General features: G+C 42.7%; 1 protein-coding gene across 2 annotated transcripts in view; it reads left to right on the forward strand.

The window, feature by feature from the left end:
- DYNC1I1 (dynein cytoplasmic 1 intermediate chain 1) overlaps positions 1 to 12,625 on the forward strand; it is a 380,644-nt gene that overhangs the window by 193,812 nt on the left and 174,207 nt on the right. The gene's annotated exons all lie outside the window — the stretch shown is intronic.

The following is a 12,625-nucleotide window of genomic DNA, read 5'->3' on the forward strand; positions in this document are numbered from 1 at the left end:
GGATAAATGTCTCTTTAGGTCTTCTGCCCTTTTTTAGGGGGTGGGGGTTGTTTGTTTTTTTGATATTGAACCACATGAGTTGTTTTTAAATTTTGGAGATGAATCCCCTGTTGGTCACATCATTTGCACATATTTTCTCCCATTGTTTAATAGCAGATAGCTGTTAACTTTATACAGATGCTAATGTCTGCATCAGGCTGATAGGATGATGATGTAATTTCATTTACATCTGTCAAATGTTTTTTTTTGGATCACAAAGTTTCCCAATTTGTGTTCTTCTCAGGTCCTAGGTCTTCCTCTGTCTTTGCAAGCCCACTCTGCATGGGAAGGTTTGTAGCCCATTGCAGGCAAGAATGGGGCACGATGATGAAAGGCGGGAGCAACTTGGACTTTCGGGAGAAATAAACAAGGTTTAAATTTGTGCAAAGATCAGCTTGAGGTGAACCAAAAGGAGAATAGGGTCAGGGTAAAAGAATTTTGTGTTTGTATGTGTGCTTAAGGCATGAAATGTGGCTCTGGAGTTCCATGGCAGGGTCTGGTCTTCTAGTGAGCATGTAACTCTTCTTTGGAATTTATACATCCACTCGTGCAAGTGCACTAGTCCTTAGAACAACTAACGACCCATTACTGCCCTGGACAGGCCTGGACTGTGCCTGGGCTGCCCTGGATGTTGGCTCTCAGTGGTCATTAACTGAAGCCTGGCTCACAAGAGTGGCTGGTTTTTAATGAGGAATTGCTTTCCTGCAAGAAACATTCTTAAGTTTTGTTGGAAAAGGGAAAAGTAAATCCCAGGGGATTGTTAGAACTGGCAGTGGAGGCCTGTTCACTAGCCTGACTGGATTTCCTTTAAACACCAAGGTGAAAGTCAGTCAGCATGGAGCTCTCACCAGTGAGGATTTAGTAAGTTTTTGTTCTTGTTCTAAGCCAGTGCCAGGAACTATAATTAGCAGGTAAGTGTAAGAGACAGAGATGTATTTTTTTCCTGTTGATTTAAATACCCTTCTCTTTACAAAACCCACATCCATCCTTACCAAAGTGGACCTGCATAGTGGAAGTCCAAATGGACAGAAGTCTTCTGGAAATTCATATACAGTGGGTTTGTTAGTTTGCTTTTGGCCTGGGAATAAATAAACGGCCTTGGACTGGTTTGCCATTAATCTCTCATCTTTCTTTTTTTCTTTTCCTAGTTATCTTAACTACAGAATACTTTACTGGCATGTTAGAAATCCTTGATTTTTAGATATATTCATTTTTAATTCTTTCCTTTTTTTCTCTCCCTTGGCAAATCTTTATCACACTCTTAGACAACTTGCGGTTTCTTTCATAGAGAGGTGTCCCCTTAAAGGAAATGGGGTAAATGGTTTAGTGGAAAATGGAAGGAACCTATGAGGCTTTTATATATCTAAAAGGACGCTTATTAAAAGAGCATGAGGGGCATATAATGATAAACACTAGTTATCCTTCCAATATGAAGATGTTGCTCCTTAACCTTTTTCAGGTGTTTTGAAGGTTTTGCTTTGGTTCGTTTGGAGTTTTTTTAATTTTAATTTTTCAAATTATGAAAATATGATAACACACTTAGAGGAGACTTGGAAAACACAGAACAAACTTACATATAGTTCCACTATATATTACAGTTATTTTTTAAGTAGATAAATTAAGATTTTTCATTGAAGTTTCAATATCAAAATCTCAAAAATTAGTAGAATAAATATACAGAGAATTAGAAGGATGTAGTAGACCTGAAAATCACTGTGAACCAGTTCAGCATAATTAATATTTATACAATTTTCACACAACAGTAGGATACAAATTATATTCAAGTTCCCATAGACTGTTTGGATTTTTTGATGTTTGGTTTTGTTTGTCTCCCTACTTGTTGTTTCCATTAACATGAATGGATTTGCATTAACTCATCCATATCTGACTCTTTTGACCAAAAAAAAATATAATTTCATCTGGGGAAAATCAATGAAAAAGCTTATTGATGTACCTGTTGAATATGTGCCATTGAATCTTATATAAATAAGTAGCTTGTGTTGCAGAAGATATTAAGAAGAGGTGGCAAGAATACACAGAACTATGCAAAAAAGGTCTTCACGACCCAGATCATCACAATGGTGTGATCACTCAACTAGAGCCAGACATCCTGGAATGCAAAGTCAAGTGGGCCTTAGGAAGCATCACTACGAACAAAGCTAGTGGAGGTGATGAAATTCCAGTTGAGCTGTTTCAAATCCTAAAAGATGATGTGTGAAAGTGCTGCACTCAATATGCTAGCAAATTTGGAAAACTCAGCAGTGGCCACAGGACTGGAAAAGGTCAGGTTTCATTCCAATCCCAAAGAAAGGCAATGCCAAAGAATGCTCAAACTGCACAATTATATTCATCTCACATGCTAGCAAAGTAATGCTCAAAATTCTCCAAGCCAGGCTTCAACAGTACATGGACCATGAACTTCCAGATGTTCAAGCTGGATTTAGAAAAGGCAGAGGAACCAGAGATCAAATTGCCAACATCCGTTGGATCATTGAAAAAGCAAGAGAGTTTCAGAAAACATCTACTTCTGCTTTATTGACTATGTCAAAGCCTTTCCCTGTGTGTATCACAACAAACTTGGAAAATTCTTCAAGAGGTGGGAATACCAGACCACTTGACCTTTCTCCTGAGAAATCTATGTGCAGGTCAGGAAGCAACAGTTAGAACTGGACATGGAACAACAGACTAGTTCCAAATAGGAAAAGGAGTATGTCAAGACTGTATATTGTCACCCTGCTTATTTAACTTCTCTGCAGAGTACATCATGAGAAATCCTGGACTGGATGAAGCACAAACTGGAATCAGGACCAGTGAATATCAATGACCTCAGATGTGCAGATGACACCACCCTTATGGCAGAAAGCGAAGAAGAACTAAAGAGCCTCTTGATGAAAGTGAAAGAAGAGAGTGAAGAAGTTGGCTTAAAATTCAACATTCAGAAAACTAAGATCATGGCATCTGGTCCCATAACTTCATGGGAAATAGATGGGGAAACAGTGGAAACAGTGTCAGACTTTATTTTGGGGGGCTCCAAAATCACTGCAGATGGTGATTGCAGCCATGAAATTAAAAGATGCTTACTCCTTGGAAGAAAAGTTATGACCAATCTACATAGCATATTAAAAAGCAGAGACATAGTAATGTTAGTATTGCCAGCAAAGGTCTGTCTAGTCAAGGCTATGGTTTTGCCAGCAGTCATGTATGGATGTGAGAGTTGGACTATAAAGAAAGCTGAATGCCAAAGAATTGATGCTTTTGAACTGTGGTGTTGGAAAAGACTCTTGGGAGTCCCTTGGACAGCAAGGAGATCCAACCAGTCCATCCTAAAGGAAATCAGTCCTGAGTTCATTGACAGGACTGATGCTGAAGCTGAAACTCCAATACTTTGGCCACCTGATGCAAAGAACTGACTCATTTGAAAAGACCCTGATGCTGGGAAAGATTGAAGGTAGGAGGAAAGGGGATGACAGAGAATGAGATGGTTGGATGGCATCACCGACTGGATGGACATGAGTTTGAGTAAACTCTGGGAGTTGGTGATGGACAGGGAGGCCTGCTGTGCTGCAGTTCATGGAGTTGCAAAGAATTGGACACGACTGAGTGACTGAACTGAACTGAACTGAGCGTATGTTGCCAGTAAGAAATGATGAGCCACAAGTTTTCTTTGTCATTGTCCAGTTCTCACTGCAGAGTTTGGCAAAACTGAGTTCAGAATCAGAATCAACAAGTCAGATTCAGAACAAGAGACAAGTGAAGGATAAAGGAGCAAGACTGTGGTCAGTTGGGAAGGTTACAAATGCAACCATGCTCATTAAACAGAAGCGAAAATCAGGACCAAGTTCAGCCTAGAAACATCGACAAAAGCAAATTAGTAAAATGCCCAACAGGAAAGATCATAACAATTAAGCCAATATAGGATAATTATGATATAATAAAGATTCAAATCACCTCTACTTCAGGGTATGTGAAGAATTCTTTACCTGTTGCAAAGCATCACTGTTTTTTCTAGTCTTTCTCTCCCTCAGACTTGTCTCATAACTCTTCAAAATAAAATGGTCCGTGGAACTAAGAATGAACGGGGTTGAATAAAATAGTTCAGTGATTTTTGGTGACAATGATTATACCTTTTAAAGTTTTCATAACTAGCACTTTACTGTTATCATTATTTTCCGCTCAGTAGACAGCACCAGTTCCAGAAGTTTCGTGATATAATTGAAATTGATGTTTGTGTTTGTTTTTTTTTTTTGCTAAGCAGCATATTTGATATTTCTTCAATGAGGTTCCAGCTGTCCTCCCAGCACTCACTCCCAAAATCTGTGGTGAAGAAAACATGACTTCACTCCATCTCATCCCTACAGCAGCCTTGGCTTTCCTCTTCACAAAATTGTTAAGACTTTAAAGGTCATGGGCAGTATTTACAAAGGCTAAGATGTAGCATGGGAGAGGCAGTGATGCTTGTGTTCTCATAGTTATGATAAAACATGGAGTATTCTAACTGAGGATCAGATCTTCCCAGGTGGTACAGTAGTAAAGAACCCGCCTGTCAATGCAGGAGACTCGAGTTCAATCCCTGGGTTGTGAAGATCCCTTGGAGAAGGAAATGTCAACCCACTCCAGTATTCTTGCCTGGAGAATTCCCTAGACAGAGGAGCCTAATGGGCTTCAGTCCGCGGGGTCACAAAGAGTCGGACATGAGTGAGCAGCTGAACACACACAACTGAGGATCAATATGGGATCCTCTGAATTTTGCTTTTGCAAGTTTGCTTGGAACCTAAGGATTGTTTTTCTTTTTTCTCCTTTTCCTCACTACCAACACTTGTCTGTTACAGATTCAAACAATGCATTCAAGAAAACCTTTTTATTAGAGGTTAATTTTAACATACCCTTTCTTATGGAGAAGGAAATGGCAACCCACTCCAGTACCCTTGCCTGGAAAATCCGATGGACGGAGAAGCCTGGTAGGCTACAGTCCACGGGGTCACAAAGAGTCGGACACAACTGAGTGACCTCACTTCACTTTCTTATGGCACAGTCCTAAGCTCACGCTTTACTTGCTTTCCAAATGGCTCCAGCTCCCACAATGAGAAGGGAGCTATTGCCGTGCCAGGGCAGCACGGCCATCTCTTTTCGAGTGGGAGGACAGCACGCTGGCACAGCAGGCTTCCTCTGTGTTGTGGATTCCTGCTGCAAAGAGCTACCCCTCGGAGGGCTTCCTCATGTAGGTGCTTCCACATTTCTCACCTTGGAGACTGCCCAGCGTGGAGGTCGGGAAGGACCCGCCCTGACACTTCTCGTCTAAGTTTGTTTCTCTGTGGTTCTCCACAGCCTCCTGGACCGTGTTCCTTTCAGTCTCCCTCAGAATCATTTATGTTTCATTATTTGCAGATGAGAAAAAAAATTAAAAAAGCAAATTGACAAACACGGAAGGATCTCATTATTTCATAAGGCTTTGGTCGCCTATTTGATTCTGCAAAGTGTGCTCTGCGCTCCAGCTGAATGAGTCTCTGATCCTAGGGTGTAAGAATCTTTCTTACTGTTTCCTCCCTCCGTTTCTTATTTCCTTGCATTCCCCATTTCCCTCTTTCCTTGTCTCCTTTCCATCTCCCCCAATCTAGTGGCTTTAAGGCCAATTTGCCCCCAGATCGCCCACTTCTGTTCTTTTCCTCGTGATGGAATCTCTTCCTCCTTCTGACTCTCAGGTTTGTTCCCAATCGCTGTTAATGCGTTTATCACTTCTGACATAAGGTGGTAGATTTTTTTAGCTTATATTTTCCTCCCCTTTGCAACTCCCTTCCTTCACTAATGGCGGAGAGTGACAACTAGTGATTAGAGGAGTCTTGAAAATGCCACCAGGAACTCAGCAACCGAGGTGCCTCATCAAGACAAAGACGTGCGTTCAAGCCTGGATCCCCAGATGTCCCCTCCTCCACCCCTTTTATCCCCAGTTTACTGGCAAAACCTGAGTAACCTCTTTCTACTGCCTGACCTGAAGGTTCTAGCTGAAAACCTTCTGAAGCCCAGGGGTGTCCACACCCTGCTCAGGGCTTTTATACTCTCCTCCCCCAAGCAGCCTGTTGGGAAGCAAATACTCCGTTATTTCTCTACCAGGCACAAAACCTTTTTGTGTAAATGGGGCTATAAAATTTGTGCGTGCTCAGTCACTCAGTTGTGTCTGACTCCTTGCGACTCCATGGGCTGCAGCCCGCCAGGGATTCTCCAGGCAAGAATGCTGGAGTGGATTGCCATGCCCTCCTCCAGGGGATCTTCCCAACCCAGGGATCCAGCCCTCCTCTCCTGTGTCTCTTGCATTGGCAGGCAGATTCTTTACCACTCACACCATCTGGGAAGCCCTCTAAAATTTGTAGGTGCTACATAATAAACTTTAAAGAAAAAAACAAACATTTTGGTATATTTCCACTTTGCAAGCCTGTTTCCTCTTTCCTTGCCTTCCTTCTGGGTCCTTCTTTCAGTCATCATGCTGCCCTTCCTGTCTTCTTTTCTTCTTTTTTGGGCCTTGCTGAGGTGTGTAGCTGAGTTCAGAGCACAAGCTTAGGGAATGATTGATCACATCAGACCTTCAGGGTCTGCTTGTCCAGCAGAGCTCAGCTTAAAGCCAGGCCACAAAACTGCTGTGGTCTCCATGGGACAGAATTGTATTGATCACAACAGCCACTGGCATTTGTTAAATACTATTTATGAATTATGGTGGTTGGCCCATGCCTTAACAAGTTCATGCGTTCATTCTGCAGATATTTGCATTTACCTTGTACCCAGCTTTTCTAGCTTTGAGGACAGTACAGATAACAAAACAGACAAATGTACCCTCATACAGATCTCACAGATCTCAAAATGTTAGAACACATCTTCATAATCTCTTGCGCAATAGCAGTTTTTACAAGTGACTTCCCAGGTGGCGCAGTGGTTAAGAATCCTGCCAACCCAAGAGACACAGGAGATGCAGGTTCGATCCCTGGGTTGGGAAGATCCCCTGGAGAAGGAAATGGCAACCCACTTCATTATCCTTGCCTGGAAAATCCCATGGACAGAGGAGCCTGGCAGGCTACAGTCTGTGAAGTCACAAAGAGTCGAACAGGACTTTGTAACTGAACAACAACATTATCTCCTGTAGGCTTCCTGGGCAGCTTAGTGATAAAGAATCCATCTGCCAGTGCAGGAGACGCACGTTCGATCCCTGGGTCGGGAAGATCCCCTGGAGAAGAAAATAGCAACCGCCTCTGGTATTCTTACCTGGCAAATCCTATGGAGAAAGGAGCCTGGTGGGCTGCAGTCCATGGAGTTGCAAAAGAGTGGGACATGACTGGCTGACTGAGCATGCACATGCACTAACGTCTCCTAGAAATAAAATCCCCAAAGTTTTAATGAACTAAAGTGAAATACTTTGTTCTCTTTCTATGTTAGTGGAACAGCTTCTTGCAGGATGTGTTTTACTTTCTCTTTCTCTCCTTCCCCCTTTCCCTTGCTCCTACTAAAAAAAAAGGGGGGGGGGGGCAAAAAAAAGAAAGAAAAGAGAAGCATGTTTGGGTTTTCCCCACCTGGTTATGGTTAGTTCTTTATTTTAAAATCGCTTTCAAAACAGATCAGACATTACACTGTTAAAAACAATTTTCACTGTCGGCATTGAATATCATACTGCGCTTGTAGTAATAACTGATAGATATCTAGAATAATCTTCAAGAGGACTGAGACTCTAAAGAACTGTCAATCACAGAGTTTAACTTTAAACACAGATGATTTGAATTCGTATTAGCAGCATGAGGAAGCCAAGAAGATGGAGTAGTGCTGGTTGGAGAAAAGATGATAGGATTACCTCTGCAGTTTGCCTTTCTTGCTGGTTGTTTGAGCCACTAAATCAAGGCAAAGTTTATGAAAAGCCTGTGGCTGGGGTCTCCTACTCTTTATTCCTGCTGAGATTTTCCTATTATAAATCTGCTGTCAGAAATAAGTGCTTTACTTGTGACTTAATTCTACGCAGGCTCAAACACCTAGGTTCAACACTTAGGCCAGGCAGCCTTCACTGTCTCGAGAGCAGCAGAGATCTCATTAATTTGAGCTGCTGCAAAGAAAAGGGGTTCACATGCTCTGTGGTCACCATTCCCTTCTCTGGCAATCGCGCTGTGGATGCTGAAAGAAAACATGAGCTCCAAGGCGCCCATCGGCCCAGGACCTTGAGGGCTAGCATGGAGCTGCCGTTTAGGGAGTGTCAGGGTGTGTGGATCCCAGAGTATTATCCTCCTAGAGGGAAGCAGTTCCTCTCTTTTAAGATTTTTCGTGCCACCTCTTTTTAAAAAATCTGTCATTTAAAAACATGTCTGTTCCTATCATCCTTAGCTAATAGGCTGTCCAGTCTGGGAGCCATGTGAGGCTATTCAAATTGTAAGTAATTAAAATCAAATACAACTTTAAATCTGGTTCCTGCATGTGTATGAACCTCACTTGAGTGCCTGATTGCCACGTGGGGCTCAGGGCTACTGCCTTGAACAGCACAAGAAAGACATTCCCACGGTCACAGAAATCTCTGTGGCTGGAGCTGGTGCAGAGATTGTAAACTATCTCTTGGTCTTTGATCACTCAGCACATTTATGCTGATCAGACTTAAAAGGTATAGGCAGTATGAGCTGGATACTAAAATTTCAACATGTTTTCATCTTAGATATTCTGATTTTGTATCTTCCTGTTAAAGATTCACAGAAATTACTTTCTTGGCTGTCTTAAGTGTCTTTGGATATCTATATATTAGCACCTTGTAACATATGCTTCCCAGAGGATCTAGTTTACAAGCTGTTGGTTATCAGCAGGAAAGAAATTGAGAGGATGAATTTAGACATTTTTGTATGGATTCAGCTTCAGTGTGACATCCAGTCATTCATACTGATTATGTTTTATGAAAAGATTGGTCTGACACAGAATGGAAAATTTTAAAACTGGCCCTTTACTGCACGGAGTTAAGGACCAAAGACGTAAGAAAAGTTTCACCTTTGGAAACACAGTCCACCTAAGAATTCCAGACAGGACCAGCTAAAATTAAGGGGACAAAAGCTCAATTCAGAGTAAAAAAAAAAAATCTGTATATTAAATGTATAATTATTTGGCATGACTGTGAACATGATCTACGGCAGTCTCCTCATTCACTCTGTAGTGTGTAGTAAGGATGTTAGTGCTCAGCGCTCTTCTCGATAAATTTTGGCTCCACTTTTCATATAACCTTGTCTATCTCAGGGAGCTTTGGCCAGAGTGAGGGGAATGAGTACCCGTTATTGAGAGTACTGTGGTGCTTGTTTATTACACTTGACCAGCTTGGGAAGATTTGTGCTTTAGCTGATAACAGTCACTACTCTTTGAAAAGTATTACAGTATTTGATTGAAAACTGAGATACGTGACTGTATCTCAGCACAGTGGAGTCATTTCTATATGATGAGAGCTGATACCTTATAACAGGAGAATTCTTAGCCTTGTCCCAGTTCCACCCCTGGGCGCCTGGTCATGTTTCAGTGCACTCAGATCAAGTACCAGAGTCCACATGGTACAAGCATGTTGAGTTGCTCAGTAAATAATATATAGTATTAAGTGCTTATTTGCTAGCTTCCCTGACTAAACTCTGAGCTTTCCGAGGAAAAGAGCTGTATTCAGCCACCTTGATCTTCCTTGACTTGCATAGTAGATGCTCAATAAGAGTAGGCATTTAATTGGCTACTGGAACTACAAGATTCTACTAAAACACGCATATTTAGTGACCAAGTCGGTCCTCTGGTTCATTCAGAAAGTGAAAGTGTTAGTCGCTCAGTTGGGTCTGACTCTTTGTGACCTCATGGATTGTAGCCCACCAGCTCCTCTGTCCATGGAATTCTCCAGGCAAAAATACTGGAGTGGGTTGCAAACCCTCCTCCAGGGGATCTTCCCAACCCAGGGATCAAAGCCAGGTGTCCTGCGTTGCAGGCAGATTCTTTACCATGTGAGCCTCAGACGATACCAAATTACTAGCCTTTCCTTTGCTTCATCTAGTTGTTCTGTAGTCCTAAATGTGTTGAGTTTAAGCTCCATCTAGGTCGCTGACTTGTTACATAATCAGAAAACCTTTATTGTGGGTTATTACTATTCCTTCCTGGGGGAGGGCATCGCAGTCCACTCCGGTATTCCTGCCTGGAGAATCCCATGGACAAAGGGGCCTGGTGGGCTATGGTCCACTGGGTCACAAAGAGTTGGACATGACTGAAGTAATAGTGGAAAAAAAAAAAGAAAATGTTACTCACTCAGTCGTGTCTGACTCTTTGTGACCCCATAGACTGTAGTCCGCCAGGCCCCTCTGTCCATAGGATTCTCTAGGCAAGAATACTGGAGTGGGTTGCCATGCCCTTCTCCAGGGGATCTTCCCCACCCAGAGATCAAACCCAAGTCTCCGGCATCTGCTGCATTGCACGCGGATTCTCTACTGTCTGAGCCACCAGGAAGCCTTTCCTTAACTTTAAAATGATAATATAGGTTTGCATTAGAGGCAATATAATGAACAAATTATTGTAAATACTATGAGAAAAGGTTGAAACATTTATTACATGAAATGTTTGCCTCCAGAAGTTTAGCCAGCATTCATGAGTCCTTTTTGTAAAACTTTCGCATGTCAGAGGAAGTTGGGAGTTGCTGCTTAGATTTTCAGAATTGGTGGCAACTTCCTAAAGCCTTGCTCCTGGAATATGAATCTCAGGGCAGTCTGTTTGCCCTACCCCCACTCTTTTATTTCTCTGTTGTACGGAAGTGCCCCTAAAGTCAGTACTCCTTCCCAAATGAATAAATTGCTAAGCTGTTTATTGCCTGCTGCTGCTTTACTCACTGATTCGGGATTTTAGAGTTTTTTCATCAGAAGCTCCCACCTTTGGGAGCTCAGGTCTCATCTGAGAGTTCTTGAGTAGGGACCCTGTCAACCCAAGGAAGGAGGAAGCTGAAACCCTGCAAACCTGCAGGTCTTCTCTCTGCCCACTAGCTTGCATGAGCTACAGGTGTCAGAATGGGGAAATGACTTGCAACCTGAAGCTTTCATCTGGGTGCCACAGTCAAGAGCTGGAGGCTCATTTGAGAAACAAAAGGTTTTTGCTGATCATGGAATTTACAGGAAAGGACACTCATGGGAGTAGGCTCTGAAAGAAGTGAAGCTCTCCTCAAGAGCGTTCAGCTCATCCTTCTGGCCTTGGTCTTTAAGCCACGTTCACACCCACATCAAATATCGCTACACATGAGAGCTTCTACCGGGAGAAAGAAGTATAGGCTGAGTGTTAACCCACTTCATCACAATTGCGGACAGATATCTTCAAAGAGAGAGTGGATCTGGATACCATAAACCAGAGTTTTTTGGCCTGGACACCACTGGCATTTTGGATGGATTTAGTCTTGGCTGTGGGAGGCTGTCCTATGCATTGTGGAATGTTTAGGCCAGGGCCTCTGTTTAGTGGGTTCCAGCAGCAACTGCCCTCAGATGCGACAGCAGCCAAAAACATCTCCAGACATTGTCAGATGTCCCCAGGGGCAGGGGGTGGGGGGCAAAGACACCCTGGATTCAGAACCGCTGCCATATAGAGAGTCTCATAGGATTCCGTATGTGCCATTTCTTAGTAACTTTCTTCTACAAGTCTCTGGGAAAATGATTAAGGAATGTATACATTATGTCATAACCAGAAAGTTTGCATAAGCCCTCACTTGTACGAGACACAGTTGAGTTCTAACCAAAGCAAGCAAACTCTTTTCTCTAGACATAAGTTTTCTAAGCTGATCAAATAACAAGTCTTCCCTTGTAGAGAATCTGAAGATAAATCATATTCTAAATACATGGGTAGAGATTAATATTGACTCTGTCCTAAAATGTACCCTCAAGAACTTGGCTGTTAATATAGAAATCTGTATTGGGGATCTACAGTGTGCCAGGTGTTTGACCAAGCACTGGCAATCAGAGGCAAATAAAACATGATTACCCTCCTTTAGGAGTTTAGAGCATAGTTGAGGCAGATATACACTCATCAGTTACCAATAATACATGGCTAAGTTGCTCTACACGGAGAAGCAGCAGCTACATCAGAGAATTATTCTAGAGGAGGTGAAGTTGCAGCTGTGCTTTGAAGGATGGATAGGAGTTAACTGGAAGAAGTAGTGAGCACGGACACCCTCAGAGAAGGAGCAATGCCTGCGAAGATTCAGAGGGATGAAGCCACACAATGGGGAGAACTGTGAGAGGCTCTGAATGCCTAAGCTAGGGAATCCTATGGGACAGGGATACAGGAGGAAGTGAGAGAATCCAAACCACATCCTGCAGGACTTTGGGTGCTGAACTTGAAGCCGTGGCTGAAGATGTACGAGCAGAATTTCAGCAGGGATGGGATAGTTAGGAGGCAGCGGGAGTAATTTGGGAGCAAATTAAGTGGGACTGAAATCAAGGCATGGCAGTGAGGTAAGGAGGAGGAGGAGCTAGGGGATCATTCAGAGATTAAGAAGGCCATATCTACCAACTGATTGAAGGTAGGAGCTTGACATAGAAGCCACATTTCTGATGGAGCCCATGCTTCTAGCTGAGGTGACTCAGTGGCT

This window comes from Budorcas taxicolor, chromosome 4 (assembly GCF_023091745.1).
Source record: "Budorcas taxicolor isolate Tak-1 chromosome 4, Takin1.1, whole genome shotgun sequence".
In the NCBI taxonomy this organism is placed as follows: Eukaryota; Metazoa; Chordata; class Mammalia; order Artiodactyla; family Bovidae; genus Budorcas; species Budorcas taxicolor.